Source organism: Camelus bactrianus, chromosome 35 (genome assembly GCF_048773025.1).
Source record: "Camelus bactrianus isolate YW-2024 breed Bactrian camel chromosome 35, ASM4877302v1, whole genome shotgun sequence".
NCBI classification, from domain to species: Eukaryota; Metazoa; Chordata; class Mammalia; order Artiodactyla; family Camelidae; genus Camelus; species Camelus bactrianus.
The window spans coordinates 25,974,799-25,995,654 of record NC_133573.1 but is presented as its reverse complement, the minus strand read 5'-3'; the positions used below and the strand labels follow the sequence as shown (position 1 = coordinate 25,995,654).

At 46.8% G+C, this 20,856-nt stretch overlaps 1 long non-coding RNA gene across 1 annotated transcript; it reads left to right on the top strand.

The window, feature by feature from the left end:
• Positions 1-879: 879 nt before the first annotated feature.
• Positions 880-15,622, top strand: LOC123619073 (uncharacterized). Its single transcript, XR_006727604.2, has 3 exons — positions 880-1,286; positions 8,994-9,103; positions 14,497-15,622. It is a non-coding gene; the product is annotated as an uncharacterized LOC123619073 (long non-coding RNA).
• The last annotated feature ends 5,234 nt before the right edge of the window (positions 15,623-20,856 follow it).

The following is a 20,856-nucleotide window of genomic DNA, read 5'->3' as shown; positions in this document are numbered from 1 at the left end:
GAAATTCAACCCATAGCAGCCAGTAAGTCTTAGACATCCCTGTACCTGCGGCTCAGCTGGGGGCTTATTAAAAATGCCAGTGACACCCCTGCCAATCCTAGTTTGACAGATCTGGGGGACGCCCAGGACTCTGTGCTAGGACAAGCCCCCCGGGGTAAGTGTGCTATGTGACCCCCCCATGAACCCCTCCCCAGATTTCATACTGAGCACCTTGCTCCCTGAGGGCTTGTAACAGTGTGGTGCCGACCACCTCAGGCCACAAAGAAATGACTTTCTTTTGTGTCTAGACTTTCCTAAGTCCCCACTACAGAGTCAGACCCCACTCACGTGTCACCATACACCCTCTTTAATTTTCCAGTCAGGACCCTTATCGCAACCGGAGGCTGCCAGGCCCACTCTGATGGCCATCGTCCTCTCTTACGGGTGGGTGGATGGTGTGACTTGGGCTTGGGACCCCGGGGCCCAGCTCTGCTGCACAGCGGCTGGCCGACCTTGGACAAGTCCCCGGCCCTCTCTGAGGCTGAGTTCATGCACCTCTGTGTTGAGAAGCTTCCTGGTCCATCTCCGAAGGCTCTTGCATGGATTGAACAAAACAGTGTTTGCAAAGGGCACAGGGCCTGGCACATGGAGAGGGCAGAGTGGACATTGGTTTCTCCTATAATCCTCCACCCAAATCAGGGCAGGGAGGCTGGGCTTTGCCACTATAAAAAATGAGGAAATTCTTACACTATAATTTCCCTGAAACCGCCAGCAGCCAGTTGTTCTTTTTTTTTTTTTTTTTTTTCAGTTGTTCTTTGCTCTGTTGGTTTTTTAACATTGTAAGAGTCTGTAACATTTTTATTCTCTAAGCACCATTCAGATGGATGCTTTTAGTCCTAATGGCAGTTTATTTCTGAGTTGTTTATCTTGACTGATCATTTAGTTGGTTGAATGTAGCCATTGAGCAAGTCTGCAGCTCCTGCTTCCCTTCTCCAAAGTGTGTCTGTTGGGTGCTCTGTTCACCTTCTTGCTTGAGAATTGCCCGTTACCTTTATTTTTATTTTACATATTTTTGAGTAACTGGTTGTGATGTGTGTATTGGGGTAGCCCATTAGAGACCCAGTGCCCAAGGTTTTAATTGGGTGCCGGTCATGTGGGTACTCTCACCTTCTTTCCCTAATAACTGAGTGTGTAATTCAACAGCACAATTCTCTTGAGATCCATCCAGGTGAGGCTGCGTTTGCCCCTCTCCTCCCGCCTGCTTGATTTCCAGCTTCCATAGTTGCCTCATCACTCGTGTCAGCAAGGTAAGTTTTCAACTACTCTTTGTATATGTGAAATAATAGGGTGAATGTAATAGGATATTCAAGTAATTGCAGAAGCACCACTGATTAAATACAGGTGAGAATCCTGAAAAGAAATACTTGGTTGATGTGCAGCAGTATCATGTGATATCTCAAAATTGCATTCAGTTATCTCCCTTTTGCTACTATATGCAGCTAAATAAGTGGCAAGTGGGTAAAAATCTGTATTTTCATGTACTCTTGAGTGGGTCACTCCCATAACCTCAGTCTTTAATTAGGCTTCTAATTTTTAGCTGTTTTAATAGTTTTCTCTTATCCTATCTACCTTCGTATTATTTTTCCTTCAACTGTATTCCTGTACTAATGGAAAATCATCTACCTTTAATGTTTACTCCTTTATTTAGAAATACTTGAATAAAAATCAAGCTTTTAGTATTTTTTATGGCCCTGTACCAATTCTTCCATTTCCTCAAACATCAGCAGAGCTTATACCTTGACACTTGCAGGTGACATCGTATGTTTGCATGGTATTAAGTCCTTGTGCTGAGGGAGCCTCAGGCCACTCGTGGCCAGTGATTCTCCGGGAGGCCTCAGGACTCAGCATACAGTTGCACTCGTGACTATGACTTAATACAGCGAAGGAACCTGGAGCAAAATCAACAAAGTAAAAGGTGCATGGGGTGAGGTCTAGGGAGAACCACTGGCAAGCTTCCAGAATCTTTTTCCAGTGGATTCACACTGGGTGCACTTAACTCACCCAGGAACAAGTATGATGACATGTATGTGAAATGCCACCAACCAGGAAAGCTCATTAGAGACGTAGCATCCAGGCCTTCACTCAGGGCTGGTTACATGGGCACCCCCGGCTGGTACACACCCACATGCCAGCCTCCTAGGAGGAAAGTCAGTGTCCGCCGTAAACTGTGTTAATCTGCACAAACGACACAGGCGTGGTAAGCTACCCGCATCCGTTAATGGTGGCACTCCTCCTGATTCTGAGTTCCCAAACACCAGCCGAGGACCAGCTCATAGCCAGGCCTTCCAAAGAAAGATAGCAGTTCCGGCCCACTGTGCTCACCCTCTTCCCCATAGCCTTCCATTCTCTCCTTCCCATGAAATGGTTATTCTCATAAAAACTCTCTAATTGACACTGCAAGTTTCCATTTCACGAAATATTTTTTGAACTGGTGCTAGGTGTAAGACCCAAAGATGTTACGAAGGTGGATGAAATAGAGTTGTCTAGTCTAAAAGCAGGGAATGTGGGTACAAGTCCGATGCAATAAACGCCATAGCAGAGGTGTGAGTGAAGGACTGTCAGAGCAGAGCAGAGGAAGGACTGAGTGCAAAGAAAAGGCTAAAAATTTTCTCCAAATAGATGTTATTTCACTTGAGCCTTGAAGGTGAGTAAGCATTAGATGGATGAGGAGGTGAAGTAGGCACGAGGAAGCTGGGCGGAGAGGAAGCACGCGCAGAGACACAGAGGCAGGGAAACGCGCGGTGGTTCTGGACGGAAGTGATCAGGTTTGGCTGCTCCACTGGTTTTCAGAGAGATTGACAAAAAAGACTTTGAAGAAGTTAGCAGAGGCAGGCTGTGAAGTGGAAAGGGTTTTTTTTTTTTTTTTTTTTTTAAACCAAGGGCTGTCTTGTTTGTTGTATAGAATATAGGAGACACATAATTTTTCCTAGAGTCATGATGTTAGAAATACACTGCTGGTAGCAGCATAAAGCTATGTTCTCCAAACTGTGCAGATCCTGACCCATGAGTAGGTTGTCAAATCAATTTAATTGGTTTTTTATAGGCATTTTTTTAAAAAAAGAAATGGGGTATTTTATAAGATATTTGATTGTACGCAGGTATTTCATGGAAACATCTGCTATAAATGTGTGTGTGTGTGTGTGTGTGTACATACACGTGTCCTGGGATGTGATTTGAGGGCACTTCTTGCACTGGGTTATAGTCAAAAAAGTTTGACTGGTGAACTAGATAACACGAGGGTGTTTCTGCTACCTATGCCTAGGAATACGGAATAAAAAACAGATCATAAAATGCACACGGAGTGATTAAGAACATAAGTGAAATATTCAGGGGTTAGAATGAAGAGTAACTGAAAATAGCAATAAGCTTGTGAGCTAAGATTTGGGAGATTTGCAAGAGGAGATTTTGGTCCCCTAAATTTAGAGGCTTTGGTTTTAACAACAGGGTATTAACACTAGGAGGTGAGAAATGCCCAGGATTCAGCGCAAGGCAGTAATTAGGAACTGGATCTCTCTTGCCTTAAAGTCTGGTTTGGAGGAAAAAAAAAATGACAATGCAGAGCTGTGGTTCCATACCTTTAAGGGTTTGGAATTCAGAGTCATACTAGCCAGGTGGTCTTGAAAGCTGCAGTTTGGGAAATTAACATTAAAGTTGGATCCCAAGTGAACTCCTGGAGTGCTTGGCTGAACGACTTGGGAGTGGCACCTGTCAGTCCTGGCCATGCACCCTTCTCATAGTTAAACCCTGCAATAGGAATCAAACCACCGTGAGTGAGAACCAGCATATATAACAAACCAAAGGGATCAGAGTTCCCCCAAAATTGCAGCAAATAGAGCTAACTGGTAGAGACGATAAAATCAGTTCCTTGAAATGATTAAAAACAAGAGTAAGAATCTAAAATATAAAAAGACCCTAAGAGGAGGGGACAAAAAGAATCAAAAAAGAATTTCTGGTATTGAAAATATCGTTAAAATTTAAAACTCACTTAATGAGTTAAACTGTAGATTAGACCCAGCAGATGAGAGAATTAATGAAGTAGGAGATGACCCACAGGAAATTACCCAGAATGCAGTAGAGATGGGCAGAGCTGTTCAAAGTATGGAACTGAGTCATGGAAAAAAGAATGAAAAGGCACTACATGTTTCTGAGGAGTCCCAGGTGGAGAGATTAGAAAGAATGGGTGACAGAAAATATTAAAAAATAATGACTAAGAATTTTCCAGAATTGATGAAAGGCTTAAGTACAATAAGTCTGAAGCCAAACGTAAAAATAAATTCACATCTGGATACTTCCAGATGAAACTGAAAAACACCAAAGGCATCAGGAGGATCTGAAAGCAATCGGAGGTGAAAGGCAGGAAGGAATTTCAGTCGTCAGGTTAAGAGGTGATGCATGTCCGATGTCGGGACGGGCCCAGGAGAACTGTCAGAGGATTAGAGCTGGCATGAGCGGTAACTCAGTGAATGTTGAGTTAGACGTTTTAGGAAGAAGAGATTTAAGATGATGCCAAGCTTTCCAGTTTGGTTATTCAGGTAGATAATGACACTTTGCTCAAGACTGGAAACAGGAGGATGGGAAGCTCTGGAGTGTTACCAGGGATTTAAGGAGTGGATCAGAGAAAAATAACATTGTTCAGGACTTGAGTGTGAAATAACTGTGAGATATCTGTATGCAGCTTCCTGCAGGTAATCAGAGTCTAGAAAGGCTGATGGTTAGAATATGTGGGTGGTTTTTGGAAGTGATTATTGAAATCATGAGATTGCCAAGGTTTAGGTTACAGAGAGAAGAGATGGTTGGCATGGTTTGCAATGTCAGGGGATGAACCTCTTTAAGAAATAGCTAGAGATTGAAAAGGAGGGAATACTCCCAAACTCATTCTATGAAGCCACCATCACCATGATACCAAAACCAGGCAAAGACACTACAAAAAAAGAGAATTATAGGCCACTATCACTGATGAACATAGACGCCAAAATCCTCACCAAAAATTTAGCAAATAGAATCCAACAACACATAAAAAAGATTATACATCATGACCAAGTGGGGTTCATCCCAGGGACACAAGGCTGGTTCAACATACGCAAATCAATCAGTGTAATACATCACATCAACAAGAGAAAGGACAAAAACCACATGATCATCTCAATCGATGCAGAAAAAGCATTTGATAAAATTCAACACCCATTTATGATAAAAATTCTCGCCAAAGTGGGTATAGAGGGAACATATCTCAACATAATAAAAGCTATATATGGCAAACCTACAGCCAGCATAGTACTCAACGGTGAAAAACTCAAAAGCTTCCCACTAAAATCTGGGACAAGACAAGGATGCCCACTATCACCACTCCTATTCAACATAGTCCTGGAAGTCCTAGCCACAGCAGTCAGGCAAGAGAAAGAAATGAAAGGGATCCACATTGGACAAGAAGAGGTAAAAGTGTCATTATATGCTGATGACATGTTACTATATATAGAAAACCCTAAAAGGTCCACACAAAAGCTACTAGAGCTGATTGAAGAATTCAGCAAGGTAGCAGGTTACAAAATTAACGTTCAAAAATCAGTTGCATTTCTTTACACTAACGATAAATCAACAGAAGAAGAAAGTAAAGAAACAATCCCCTTTAAAATAGCACCCAAAGTAATAAAGTATCTGGGAATAAATCTAACCAAGGAGGTGAAAGAATTATACACAGAAAACTATAAACCATTGATGAAGGAAATTAAAGAAGACTTTAAAAAATGGAAAGATATTCCATGCTCTTGGATTGGAAGAATCAATATTGTTAAAATGGTCACACTGCCCAAGGCAATCTACAGATTTAATGCAATCCCTATCCAATTACCCAGGACATATTTCACAGAACTAGAAAAAATCATAATAAAATTCATATGGAACCATCAAAGACCTAGAATTGCCAAAGCATTACTGAAGAGAAAGAAAGAGGCTGGAGGAATAACTCTCCCAGACTTCAGACAATACTATAGAGCTACAGTCATCAAGACAGCATGGTATTGGTACCAAAACAGACATATAGACCAATGGAACAGAATAGAGAGCCCAGAAATGAACCCACAAACTTTTGGTCAACTCATCTTTGACAAAGGAGGCAAGAATATACATTGGAATAAAACAGTCTCTTCAGCAAATGGTGTTGGGAAAACTGGACAGCAGCATGTAAAACAATGAAGCTAGAACACTCCCTTACACATATACAAAAATCAACTCAAAATGGATTAAAGACTTAAACATAAGACAAGATACAATAAACCTCCTAGAGGAAAACATAGGCAAAACATTATCTGACATACATCTCAAAAATTTTCTCCTAGAAGAAATAAAAGCAAGAATAAACAAATGGGACCTAATGAAACTTACAAGCTTCTGCACAGCAAAGGAAACCAGAAATAAAACAAGAAGAAAACCTACGGAATGGGAGAAAATTTTTGCAAGTGAAACCGACAAAGGCTTGATCTCCAGAATATATAAGCAGCTCATACGACTCAAGAAGAAAAAAATAAACAACCCAATCCAAAAATGGGCAGAAGACCTAAACAAGCAATTCTCCAAGGAAGACATACAAATGATCAAAAAGCACATGAAAAAATGCTCAATATCACTAATTATCAGAGAAATGCAAATCAAAACTACAATGAGGTATCACCTCACACCAGTCAGAATGGCCGTCATTCAAAAATCCACAAATGACAAATGCTGGAGAGGCTGTGGAGAAAGGGGAACCCTCCTACACTGCTGGTGGGAATGTAGTTTGGTGCAGCCACTATGGAAAACAGTGTGGAGATTCCTCAAAAGACTAGGAATAGACTTACCATATGACCCAGGAATCCTGCTCCTGGGCTTGTATCCAGAAGGAAATCTACTTCAGGATGACACCTGCACCCCAGTGTTTATAGCAGCACTATTTACAATAGCCAAAACATGGAAACAGCCTAAATGTCCATCAACAGGTGACTGGATAAAGAAGATGTGGTATATTTATACAATGGAATACTACTCAGCCATAAAAACCGACAACATAATGCCATTTGCAGCAACATGGATGCTCCTGGAGAATGTCATTCTAAGTGAAGTAAGCCAGAAAGAGAAAGAAAAATACCATATGAGATCGCTCATATGTGGAATCTAAAAAACAAAAACAAAAACAAAAACAAACAAACAAACAAAAACAAAGCATAAATAAAGGACAGAAATAGACTCACAGACAGAGAATACAGACTTACGGTTACCAGGGGGGTGGAGGGTGGGAAGGGATAGACTGGGATTTCAAAGTTGTAGAATAGACTACACTGTATAGCACAGGGAAATATACACAAAATGTTATGATAACTCATAGAGAAAAAAATGTGACAATGAGTGTGTATATGTCCATGAATAACTGAAAAATTGTGCTGAACACTGAAATTTGACACAACATTGTAAAATGATTATAAATCAATAAAAAATGTTAAAAAAAAAAAAAAAAAAGAAATAGCTAGAGAATGAGCAGTGAAAATGTGTGGGACCAGGAAGGAGTGGTGTAAAACTGGGAAGTTTAGTGAGATGTGATCATCTGGAGATCATAGAGACGAAGCACACTTAATTCTCCAAGCAAGGAGCTCCGACAGCACGTGTGAAACATCCTCAAAATCTGTATTTGGGACTGATCACACGGGCGCCCCCCTGACCTTTGAAAAAGTCTGTCTTGAGCATTAGATGTGATGCTTAGGCTTTGGTGGATCTAAGGAGTGGAGGGGAGGGGAGAAATTGGAGAACACTCAGAAATGTTGGACAAAAAAAAAAAAAAAAAAAACCAACCCAAAAAACAAACAAACAGAAAAGGGTGAGGAGGTATATATAGCTCAGTGGTAGAGTGCGTGCTCAGCATGCACAAGGTCCTGGGTTCCATCCCCACTATCTCCACTAAAAAATTAATTAAAAAGTACATAAATCTAATTATCTATCCCCACCCTGAAAAAACAAACAAAAATGTTGGACAGCAAAGGAAGAAAACAAGACTTATCTTTGTCTAGTTTAAAATATTAATAGCTTCCCGTGCAACAACCTGCCACTTTAGAAACGTTTGTGAGTTCCCTGTGTGCTGTGTGTTTTAGTGTGTGAAGACAGGGACTTCATTTCTCTTCTCTCCCAATGCCGTTAGGAAGCACAGTGCTTGTTAAATGATGAAGCAGTTTTTCGGCCGGGGCAGGGGTGGGTTGTGACTTCAGCCCACATAAAGCTTCATAGGGTGATTGGAGTATAAACACCTGATTGTGTCCTTTCTCCCATAAAAGGCGTCGAAGCTGATGACAGGCTGGGCCCCACAGGGCACCTTCACCCACCTGTTCTGCCCTGTGTGTCATTTCCTGTGATCTCCCTCCTGCCTCTTTTTTGTTGTTGTTGTTGCAGTATAGTTGCTGCCACCATATTATATGTTACAAGTGTACAATACAGTAATTCACAATTTTTAAAGGTTATGCTCCATTTATAGATATTATAAAACACTGGCCCCGTTCCCCGTGTCGTGCAGCGTATCCTTGTGGCTTACTCCACACATAACAGTTCGTACCTCCTGACTCCCCTCCCCTCTCCCCACTGGTACCCGCTAGTTTGTCCTGTGTGTCCGAGAGTCGCTGCTGCCTTGTTATATTCACAGTTTGTCGTATTTGATGAAGCAGTTTCTGGTGCCACATACCACCTTGCACCAGCGTCCTCTTGCTGTTGTTTCTTCCTCAGGTGCCCATTATCTTCATCTTCTTTTCAACTTTTTGAAAAGTATTCCCTCTCTATTTATCTTTTTTCAGCTTTGTGTCCTTTATGGGTAAGTGGCATTCCCTTGGGGGAGTCAAGACTAGAGAGGTTATTTATGTAGGCTTCAGACTGAAGCACTGCACAGGTTGGTGGGTGCTGGATGTGAATCACCGTGTTCAATTTCTCTTGTCTTGCGTCCCCAGGAAGAACATAAAACAACAACGCTGTGAGGTTGTCATCAGAGTCCAGTGTGGTAGCGGAGTGTTACAAGGAGCCCATGTCTATGTTCCAGGAATCGTGTCCACCTCCAAATGTGAGTACAGTGTTTAGGCTTCTCTGTAAAACATTAGCTAAAATGTATGTGCATCCTCAAATGAGAAATGTATTAAATTACCCCTCAGATACCTTTCAGGTTTGCTTTAATAAAGTTATTTCCCAAGCTTCGCGCTTTAGTATAGCCAGTTGAAGGAGGTTCGTGATGTGGACTCACACATTAGGCATCCACACAAGGTCTGCAGCCAGTCTTTCCATTCCAGATAAGGACGCGTGTGATGATGTTGGTTCAGAGGATCATGACTGATCAACAGAGTGTGAGATGTCAGGGAAATTTCATTTTGTATTCTTCACTCCATTGCTCTAAAACCCCAGGCTACTGTCCTGTCATCTGTGAGGGGAGCTTTCAGAACCTAGACTCTTAATATTGGGGCGAAGCTCAGTATTCTTAGCTTACTGTTTTAGGGAGTGTTAGGTTTGGGGAAATTAAATAGAAGCGGTTCCTCCTCTTCTGCTCAGCTCAGGACTTCCAATGGAGGCAGGATGTTTCTGTGCCCCTCAACTCCCCGGGACACCACGCTGATTTTCCCTTGTTCTTGCTGCCTCTGTGCAGCCTGGCGCACCTGGCCACCATGGGGGGTGGGATTGGGTTTATTTATTTAGTTATTTTAATGGAGGTACTGGGGGTTGAACTCAGGAAGGAAGTTCAGCACAGGTAACAGCCATCACCCCACACAACCCACCCACCACATGCATTAATGCTCTGTGATGGGGTTAGTGCCCTTAAAAGAGAGACCCCAGAGAGCTCCCTCACCCCCTCTGTACCGTGAGGACACAGTGGGAAGGCACCGTCTGCAAACTGGGAGGCAGGCCTCCCCAGACATGGAATCTGCAGCCCCCAGAACTGTGAGAAATGAGTGTCAGTTATTAGGACGTCCAGCCTGTGGCATACTTGTTATAGCAACCGGCGTGGACCAAGACAGCCACATGGCTGGTGTGAACCCAGATAAAACTGGACGTGTCCAGACACAATATTCCTGTGACTTAGAAGCAGGAATTTATTTATTATTTATTATTATTATTATTATTATTATTATTATTACTACTACTACTACTTTGGGAAGGCTGTGTTTAATTTGTTGTCCCTGTGCCTTGGTCTCTTTATGCAGAAGTTGAAGGGTTTGACCAGTCCTCAGACAGGCTCGGAGGATGACAGGCCATCATCCCAGGGGACCAACAGCCTTCAAATGGCCTCTCAGTCTCTTTACCTTTGCCCAGAATTGCTTACATCTCCCTCGCCCAGGGTGGTACCAGTACATAATAAGTGCTCAGGAAACCTAGGACGGACGGCTCTCCAGTAAGTCCATTTCTCCTCCTTCATGATCTTTATTACATGCTTCCACCACCCAATGTGGCGGAAACTGAAGGAGAAATTCCTCTTTGCCAAACTCTGCCTCCTCCCAGGGGTGTTCACAGAGCCCCTGTCTGTCCGGCCGCCCCCGGGTCTTGGTTCATATGTACTTTTTCAGCCCTGATAAAAATGTACGTGTGGGCACTTGGTCGGAAAGACGTGCTTGCAGGCGAAAAGAATGTAGAAAAAAACTCCCTACCAAAGAAAACCCTCAGCTCTAATCCTGTCGCAAACCCTCCTCGAAGCTTCACCAAGCTAGCTGTCTTGACACGCAGTCCTAGGGGAGGTGTCTAGGGTGCGTGGTCTGGGGGTCAAGTGTTCTGTCGAGACCCAGCAGGAGAGATGAATCATATTAATTCTATCCGGCTCCAAGGGTCCCGTTGCAATTCTTTGCAATCTCCCCATAGCATCCAGCATAAGGCTTTTCACGTGAAGAGCCCTCCCCATGTGCATCACTGAGTGCGGAGCCCGGACAAGTGCTTCTCTCAGCCCTGAAGCTCGCTGTTTGGCAGCTGACTGTTAACTTGGGAACTCGGGGAGCTGCGAGTCAGCATCCGCAGACTCTGATCGCCGTCCTCTCTCTCCCTTCTCAGAGGGGAGCGGCTGTGGCCTGAGAGTCCTTCAGTGAGGCGGCTCTGTGGTTGACTGGCCGAGGGCATTGGTTTTGTGTTGCCCTGGAACCTCCCTGTTCAGCTGGATGGGAGCTGCCCACTCGGCTCAGGCACTGAGGTGTCCGGCAGGCAGCCGCCCCGGGCTTGTTACTGAGTCCAAACTTGCTCTGCTCAGCACATGACAGGCCAGTAAGCCAGGAGACGAGGTGCTGGGGCAAGGAATAGTGACTTTATTGGGAAAACCAGCAGACCGGGAAGATGGGGGACTAATGTCCGGGAGAACCATCTTACCCAAGTCAGGATTCAGGCTCCTTTTATTCTAGAAAGGGGAAAGGATGTGTTTGGTGGTTGCAGACTTCTTGGTGTCGGAATCCTTTGTTCTTGCAGCTGCCCACGTAGTCAGCTCATGTTCCTGTAAACCTCCAACAAGACAAGTGTTATTCTCTGTTCTGCAACTTTTTGTTTCTGTATGAATGGAAAAGTTATACCCTGAAAAGTTAGATCCTTGAAAATGGGCTGTCCTGCATATTTCAGGCTCATGGCAACATTGTTTTGCAAAAGATGCAGAGCCAGCCAGACTCAGCCCAGGAAACAGAGCAGAGAGTTAGCACCGAAGGAACAGGTCAAATACGGAGTCAGGGTTGTTCTTCCTCTTGCAGGCTCACGTGAGAGGCTGTGGCCCAGGGTTCTTTCCTCTAAGAGTCTGTTGATCAGTGTCCTTCTGGACACGGCTGTGTGTCCGAGGCAGCTTTGGGTTTTAGCTGATTCTTGCACATGTTCTCAGAGCCCCGGAAAGCAGCCAGAGGCCCTGTGGCCTCTTAAAGCCTCAGAGCCTCTTCTTTGATGGGCACTGTTTGTCGAAGGGAAGTGCTGTTTGATGGGATGATCGGTTTGCCTTCTGACTGGGTGATGTATACAGGGTCAGATTTTCCTCTTTCATTTAGAGCTTGAGCACAACCATGCTGTCCAGCACCACCAGTCTTCCTGAGTGTTCATTCATTCGTGCATCCTTGCATACTTCCATGGGACCTGCTCTGTGCCACATTCAGTGCTAGGCATGTGCTCAAGTTGTGTGACTGATGCTGAATCCAGTAGATCAGAAGTTCCTATGAGATTTGGAATTTGGATGCAAATCATGCATCCTCTAAGGACAAAGCAAGCACTCTCGAGCCTGGCCTTCCAGAGGTGTGTTAGACTCGAGATTGGGTCTGTTGAAAGTGCGGCTACCAAACCGCTGTGGTGATGAGCCAGGTGACCATCATTAGGGTTATCGGGTGAAGGGAGCTCAGGATCCTGCAGGCCTGTCTCGGCCCCGTCCTGCCTGCCACGTACCAAGGGAGCGACAGTCCTGCGGAGCAGGAGCAGACGGGGAGACAGACACCACTTCCACAGCGGCTGGGCGAGTGCCGGTTGTGCTGTGCAGGTCTGTCTGGGTTGGAGTCTGCAGGAGCCTGTCTCCCCTGGAGCCATAGCCTTGAAACACAGGATGTTACCACCTTCTACCCTGGTGCCTTGTGCTGGAGACCACAGCAAAGCACACCCAGGTACAGCAGCAAGGAGGAGGAACAGCACCGTGGCTGGGCTCGGCCATCGATCCTGTCCCCCCGGAGACTGAAGAGAAGTGCACGGGGGTGTCCAGGTGAACAGCGAGCCCGCCACCAGCGCCCTCAGCCCAGTCTGATGCTGCGTGGAGCTGGCCGAGAATTCGTCATCCCCATTCTCCCTAGAAAGCAGGTGGGGAGCCACGACTCGGCCTCCTCTCTAACTCAGCTAACCCCCCAGAATCCTGCAGGATCAGTGCAGTGGGAAGTTCAGCTCTTGTCCCCCCAAAATAGGCCACAACGGACATCAGTGAAAGCCAAGAACACACTTCACATCAGGCCCCCAATCCCCACGCCCAGCCCCATGCCCAGTTTACCTTAACCAGGGAGATACCGACCTGTGGCGGCAAAGGGCTGCCTTAGAAGGGGTCACCCCTGGGGCAGGAGACCCCTGTCGGCTTCATTGTCAAAAGTCAGTTTAATGCGACTAATAATAACGCCGGCGTGACCCCATCCAAGGTTATTATTATCATCAAAACCATCGTATGTGTCTATGATTATGCTACATGCATTCCTGGTCCTTTTCCAACCTTTTTCTTAAAGTTCAGAAATCAGTGCTGAATAGGCTGCTGGAACTGGGTGATAGTGAGGATTTCTTCAAAATCATCCACTCAGGCCCCATTCAGATGTGGTCCATGTGCACAGAAGCCCGCTGGCCTGGGCCACCACCAGGTGGGGGGGGACCAGAGGGACCCTTCCACCCTTGTGATGAGGACAGCTGCTGGGGGTTGTGTTTCTGGTTCCTGGGAGGCTCGCCCCCACCCAGGACGTGGCTGTCCTGGCTTTGGAATGCGCGGGTCCTTTGACATCTTCTGTGACATAAAGTCCAGTGACTTTCTTTGGCTCTCAGTTGTCACCCACTGAAACTGCCCATGACAAAAATCCCTGGGTCAAACCAGAGAATTTCACAATCTCCTCTACCCAGCTTGGGTTTTTATGAGTTTGCTCTAAAAAGGAGGGATGGGAGAGGGTGGAGGTAGGCAGAAATTCTGCTGCTTTTGCCTTAAATTCCTACCAAGACAGCAGAGTTAATAGAAAGTATGCCGAGCGCAGTGGCTCTCACTTAGAATTATGTGAAGCTGCAAGGAGGAGAAAGCCAACTGAAATGACGTGAGTGCATCTGGGTTTATTTTTCTCATGTAACCAGACGTTCAGAGGCAGCCACTTGCTGCCCTTGTTGCTGCTAATGTGATGCTTAACCAAGCTCTTTCTTTGCCACATGGTTGCAAGACAGATGCTGCAGCTCCACACATCGTGCCTGTATTCAAGGCAGAAAGAACAGAGGCGAGAAGAAGAACCAGCCATAGACACGAAAAAGTAAAGTTTTCCCAGAAGTGCCCTCAGTCTCCTTCCATTTGGGTCCATTGGCCAGAAGTGGGGCATAAAGCCACCCATAGTTGCAAAACAAGTTGGGAAGTTGAGGAACAGGATTGTCATGATTCTCTGGTGCTGGGCACGTGGCCACCCCGGTAAGAGGAAGAAAGGAGAATGCATGTTGTGGAGGCTACAACAGGTGCTTTGTCTGAACTTATTTTTAAGTCACATCTCCAGGAAGGAGCACTGAAATTGAGGTTCCTTTACGACACCATCTCAAGCAAACGGCCTTTTCACCAGCTGTCTTACGTGGAAAAGTTGCTTCTACAAGTGACATAATTAACATCCTGGTGGATAGAGTTTGTAGGGAGCTGACACCACATTGCTCTTATAAATGGAACTTATACTAAGTTTTAAGTAGTACATATATTTATTTATTTATATTTTTAAAACCCTCTTGACTGGCTCATAAGTTTTCTAATTCTCTTGGTTTTAGGGGCTGGAGAGGAGATTTCCGCTGACCCCCAAGGCCACCTGGCGGCCACGACAGGCATCACGGTGTCCAGAGGGGACTGGTTTGTCCCCCAGGCTGTCTACGCCAAACCCAGCTCTTTTTCAGTGATAGCAAAGACACATCGCGCCTTGGATGCTGATTTTGGCTTTCCTGATTTCATCCTCCTGTCTTGAGAAGACTGTGATTTCCTCTCTCATCATCATTCCACAGGAAGAGCTATGCCTCTCTCCCTGACAGCTGAGACGCGGGGCTTCAGTGGAGAGCTGGGAGTTCGTAGTTCAGTGAAGCACCCTCTTAACCTCGGATGAGAGTTGGTGCACATGGCGCTGAAGACCAGAAAGCAGTCTCCCAAAGTGGGGCACGTGGGTCAGCTTGGGAATGGGAGGCACTGCAGAGGGCCCTTTGTAAGGTGGCTGGGGGGAGAGTGAATCAGGACCTCTCTTGTGGCCCCGCCCCCTGGAAGGACCAGGGGCATACGTTAGGCATTTGCAAAGGAAAGAGAAGCTGATCAGATCAGTTCAAGGGAGCACTGTTATTTCAGGAACCTGAACTGAATCTGTGTCTCTCACGTCCAGCTGGACTTGTTTGGGTGCAGCGAGAAGACTGCATTTCCCTCCTGGTTAATGTGAACGGAAGTCGTATTTGCCTTCTTTGCCAGAATCACCCTAAAGTGACAGGAAGCTGTCTCCCTGTGCTCGCGGTCTGCCGGGTGGTCCTGCTGCTGCTGGCTCAGCCCGGCCCCTCACCTGCCCGGGGAGGGGGGCCTGGTCCCTGTTCCCTCCCTCTCAGCCCCAACCACAGGGTGGAAAGTCTGCATGCAAACATGTGAGAAGGTAGAGTATTTTATATGCATAAAGTGTTTCTGTGTATAAAATGGAATGATAAGCCAAAAACTGCAGGGGTGCAGACAGGGCGCGCCCCTCGGGTTGTCTGTCAGGGCGGCCTGCGGGCCCATGTGGCGAGGACCCCGCAGGCCAGGTGATGTGGAGCTGACACCCTCCTTTCTAGATCAAGGGACTCAGGAATTTTCTATCTATGTGGCCCCAAGCCCACTTCAAGGGCCCGGGCAGACCCATCTCAGGGCCCTTCCTCCAGAGGGCTGACCAGGGCTGCCCATCCAGTGTGTGTGTGGGGGGCCCCTTGTGCTGCAGGAAAGCACGGGGAATGGGGGCCAGACGGGGAGATGTGGGGGGAGGGCTCCCCTCACGCCGCCATATCCCAGCGTGGAACTCCAAGGAGCCAAGAACTCGGAATTGGAAACTGGTCTCCGTGTCCATGTGAGGGAGAAATGCTCTAAGAGGAGGGTAGGACAGGAGGACATATTCCTTCTTTTTTTTTTTATTTAATTGAAGTATAGTTGATTTACAATGTTGTGTTAGTTTCCGGGGTGCAGCACACGGATTCCGCCATGTAGATATACATATTCGTTTTGATATTCTTTTTTATTATAGGTTAAGGACATATTCTATTTAAGAGTTTTTGGCTTGACTTATTACTTCAAAATACATGTCCAATCAACAACACTTCAATTTAAAAAATACTTTAAAAATAGTACATATCCAAAGGAACACGGGCCTTTGCCTGTAACCTTGTTCCAGGGCCCACACGTGCCAAAGGCAGTGGACTAAATTCACCTTGTTTTGTATATTTGGCCCAGAATCATGAAAATATTTTATATAATGATGATATAAATTTAAATTTTAAGGTGTGCTCCCTAAATGTTGAAAGCAAAATGAAACAGGTGAGCGGGACTGGGTATTGAACCAGTGGCATAACTACTTGGGAAGGAACTATTTTAGGTGGTGATAAAATGCAGTAATTTGACTCTATGTCCCTAACTGGTCTGTATTTTGAAGGCAAAAAGAACTGGAAAACATTTTTTTTTTAAACTGTATTCAGTAATTCTGTCGTTTGTGGTGGTGTGAAGCATTTTTATCTGAAATGGTGGTGTGTCCATGACGGACTAAAGCATGTGAGTTCTTTCGCTGGTGGTGTTCAGGACTGAGTCCACAACAGCATGAAGGAAGGAAGGACAGAGGTACCGTTAATGAGTGAAATGAAAATCCTGTAGTCCTGAATCTGAACTGAAAATTTTAGTATGAGCTCATGTGTTTTATGAAGAAAAGTCTTTCATGGTTTTGTCCAAAAAGGAGGCTTGAAAGCAACAAGCACCCCCAGAATCTGATCTGGAGTGTCTAAATATCTAAAACCATTTCCTGCTGAAAGGCCCCAGGGCGGATTCCAAGCTTAGGATGGGATATGTTCAAGATGAGCTCAGACTATCTCGTCGATCAGAAAGCAAGGAGGCGACCAATGATGCTGACATCATGCCAAAGGAGCCACAGGTTGGGGATCTGAGGGCTGTTTTAGGGGATGAATGGTAACACAGTTGCCCCCAGATTTAGTAAGCTTTCAGTCTATTTGTTTCCGGTTCACCCAGCGGGCAAAAAATCTACTTAAAAACCACTTTCGGATGCAGTCCTTAAGCTTGCCCCTAGGTCTTTTATTAGCTTGTGGCTGGAGACATTGCTTTTGAGTGACAGAGGCAGCTGGCTCTTCCAGTCCCTTGGTCAATGTCAATCACGGGCCACAGGCAGGTGGCCTTCCCTTAGGAGAGCTGTAACCTTCCATCTCTGCCTGCAAACGGGCCTGACTGTGTGTCTCCCTTGCATTTCCTGGCTAAATGCATCAAGGAACAGCCAGACGCATCCATTGTTGTGAATGTTCGACAGTTATTTTTACAGGAACTGCAGGCTCTTTAGGGGCCTGATCTGTCTTCCAAGTTATTGCCGAATATGTTGCCACAAAATAACCTGGGTCGCCTACTCTCCAGCCTGCAGTGTACACTTCCTCACCACCTACAACCCACCTGCTAAGACAATGCCGTACAATTTCATTTTCCTTACGGCAGTGCCTCCCTTCCAACCTCAATTTCAGGACTAGTTAGGATATAGGACAGGCACTATAACAAAAGATCCCAGGAGACTGTTGCTTGAAGAAGATAAAATCCTGTTTCTCACATAGAAGCCCAGAAGTGGTCCAGGTGTACGGGCAGCTCTGCTCCACGAGGTCACCAGGGACCCCAGGTCCTCACCCATTTTTGCTCATCCCAACCCTGAGGCTGTTTTTTTTTTTTGCCTGCAGGGTTGAATTTGAATCATTCCACCATATCTGCATTTTAGTCCATTCAAGGCAGAATAAGAAGAAGTGAGTGCAAAGAACTTCCTTATAAAAACAACCCAGGGCTCGCACACATCACTCCTGCTCACAGTCCATTGGCCAAAATTTAGCCATATAGTCGCACTTAAAGGCAAAAGAATCTGAGAAATGTAATCTATAACTTGGGATGCCATGGGCCTGGCTAAAACCCGAGGGATTCTGTTGCTAAAAGGTAGACGGGAGAAATAGATACTGGGGACAATTAACTGTCTCTGCCACACCTAGCCTGTTCCCCGCCCCCTCCCCCATTCTCTGGCCTCAAGACGCATGCTCTCATCCCCAGAGACCTTCCTCCACGCCCCACTCCTGCTTAACTGCCACCAGTGTGTTCTCTCTCCTTCCTCCAGGCCCAGCCTTACTCTCTTCAAGAGGAAAAGTCCTGCGATAGCTGGGGTTCATCTCTCGTCTGCCCACAACTGGCCTCATCCGCAGGAAGCCAGCTGGCCTGCCCCGGGGCTGCCGTAGGCGGTTCCCCCCAAACGCAGGACGAGGATTTTTTCGTTCCTGATTGATGAAGATGTTACATGAAGAGTCACCTAAAAGCAGAGAAACAATATATCAGGTTGTGCACATGACAATCACTTTAGACTCAGGACCCCACAGCGGTGGAGGATAGAGAACCCTCGTCCTGGCCAGGCCCGGGCCGCTGCAGGACATCTCTCTGCCTCTCTTCAGGGGTCTCCCCAGCCCTTCTCTGGGTGGAGTCAAGCATGTCACCCAGAACTTTCCAGACTCAATCATGTCAACTCCCCTAATGGTTCCTCTGGGGTCCTATTTTTAAAGAGACTTTCAGTTTCTCTGCTCTGAATCCTCTCTCTCTCTCTCTCTCTTTTTTCTGTATCTGTTACAATGCAGGTACCAGCCCTCACCGTTGGGGGGATGTCTTGGCTATCACATTTGTCCCATCTCAGAAACGGCAGGAGCGGTGGCCAGAGTCAGGCCAGGGTGAGTTCCTCAAGGCCCATCTCCCTGACTCTCCCCAAGGACAGGCCCCTCACTGTGATTCCAGTGCTGCCTGTCCACCGGCGGTTGGCCCAGTGTCGCTCATGGGGTGGTCGTTCCGGTGGATGACTTAGTTCTCACAACAGGTGCTTAGTGATGTTATTACCGGCACTCTGCCCTGGCTGCCGACCTTCAGGACCTGATAGCCCTGTTAGGGCTCCTGGGGAAATGTTTGCTGTGTGAATAAATACATCCCTCACTCCAGCCTTTCCTGCTGCCCAGCTGCAAATGATGACACTTCAAAAATAATGTTAAAGCACTGTCTCCACTGGATGTTTCCATCTGGGTCCAATCAGGAAGCAGAAACCACACGGTAATTTGAACAAGGGAAGTTAACTATAAGGAATTATTCAGCAATGATAGGAGATTGACTCTAAAGATGGAAAGAGAGCTCTAGGGGTGCCCTGGGGCAGGGGAGGCACCCGAGAAAGGGCAGACTTGGAAGGGGGTTCATTGTGGTTGAAGCAGGTGTGGTTGAGGGGGGCAGTCACTGGATGGGACAGAAGTCCCTGATGGCCTCAGCCAGAGCTGGCCCATGTCCCCAGGCAGCAGAAACATGTCCCTCCAGAGCACAGGAGAGCAGGAAGGCGCACAGAGAGGTCAAGACACTGCTGCCAATGTGAGGCTGGGAGCACCCCAATGTCCCCTTGGGGGTCTGCAGCTGGGTGGTTACCAGCCTAGGCAAAGGCTTTGAGGCTGCCTGTGTGTTAGGGCAGCACACCACTGGGGGGAGAGACAGACAGACAGACAGACAGACACACACACACACACATCACTGATGATGCAACAGGAATGAAAAAGAACAGACCCGTCATACCAAAATGAGAGAACCTGGCCTTTTCCTGCAATGTCCCTCTCCCACCCTCTACTGACAAAGCTCAGTACTGCACTCAGGCAATAATCTGATAACTGGCGCTCTGGGTAGAAACTGGTATTTGTCTGCAAGATAGAATTATATGAAGTAATTAGAAAATATCTCTAGTAGACTGTTTAGTGCCCTGAGAAAATCCTCATGATATATTAAGTGAAAAAGCAAATTACAGAAGTAATCGGTACATTGTAATACTAACTTTTTGAAAAATAGAGCAAGAAAAGGAGCAAGTCTCTTTGTTTAGAAAAAACACTCTCGAATGTCTTCTCCTTATGCGCGCTGCCTGTCACCCTCTCCCATCCTTCCCCGTGATCTGGTTAGAGTGAGAAAGCGAGGCAAAGGCCGGGCAGTGACGGCCAGCTTCTGTCTTAGTGCACTCCTGGTTTTAACTGCTCTCCTGTCCCCTGCCCCGCCCCCGGCCCAGGAGGCGCAGCGGGGGGTATTTTGTTACATAGAATCTCAGCCAACAAACACCAACCTGCCCCCTTCACACTTCTTTCCGCTGGCAGAATTCCCCAGTGACACCGGACCGTCCCCACCTCAAGCCCAGGAGAGCCGGAGAGGACTGGGACCCAGCTCAGGACAGGGCGCGAGGAGAGACGGTCCGCCACCCCGCGGGCCAGCAGGGGTCGGCGGCGCCGAGAGGTGGGCGTTCGGGGGCCGGCGGGGCCGGGCGCCTCGCTTCGCGCGCTGCCTCGCTGTGGGCTTCTCGGGGGGCGCTGTGCGCCCTGGGAGCTCTAGCAGGTTGGCAGCAGGACCCAGCTTTTGTTTTAACTCATCTGTGTGTGTGTTTCGTGGAGCACTGGGAAATGATGATATAGAAACATGAAAAATGTCCACATTTTGGTTCGCGCTCCCGCGCCGGGACGGCGGCGCGCGGGGCGGACCGGGACGCGGGAGGTTGCGGGGAAGGACCTGGCGCGGCGGCCGCAGGGCGGGAGCCTGTGCTTGCGCGCGCGCGAGCGAGCGCGGGCGCTGGCGAAGACGCCGGCTTCTCCTCCCCTCCCCACCGGTGTTACTGCCTTGAGGAGACACACCCGTGGTTAGCACTTTCTGCAGATGCTGACAGTTGGTGAACACCTGCTCTTGATCATAAGATTCAGAAGACGGTCTCCATCTTCCAGATTGGATCTCTCTTCATGTGGATCTTCTATTTCTATGTCTTTTTAAACAGATTTTTGGGAAACATTTTGGATTACAACTGTTCATCCTCATCTGTGTAAACAAAGGAAAGCTATTGTGCTGGGATC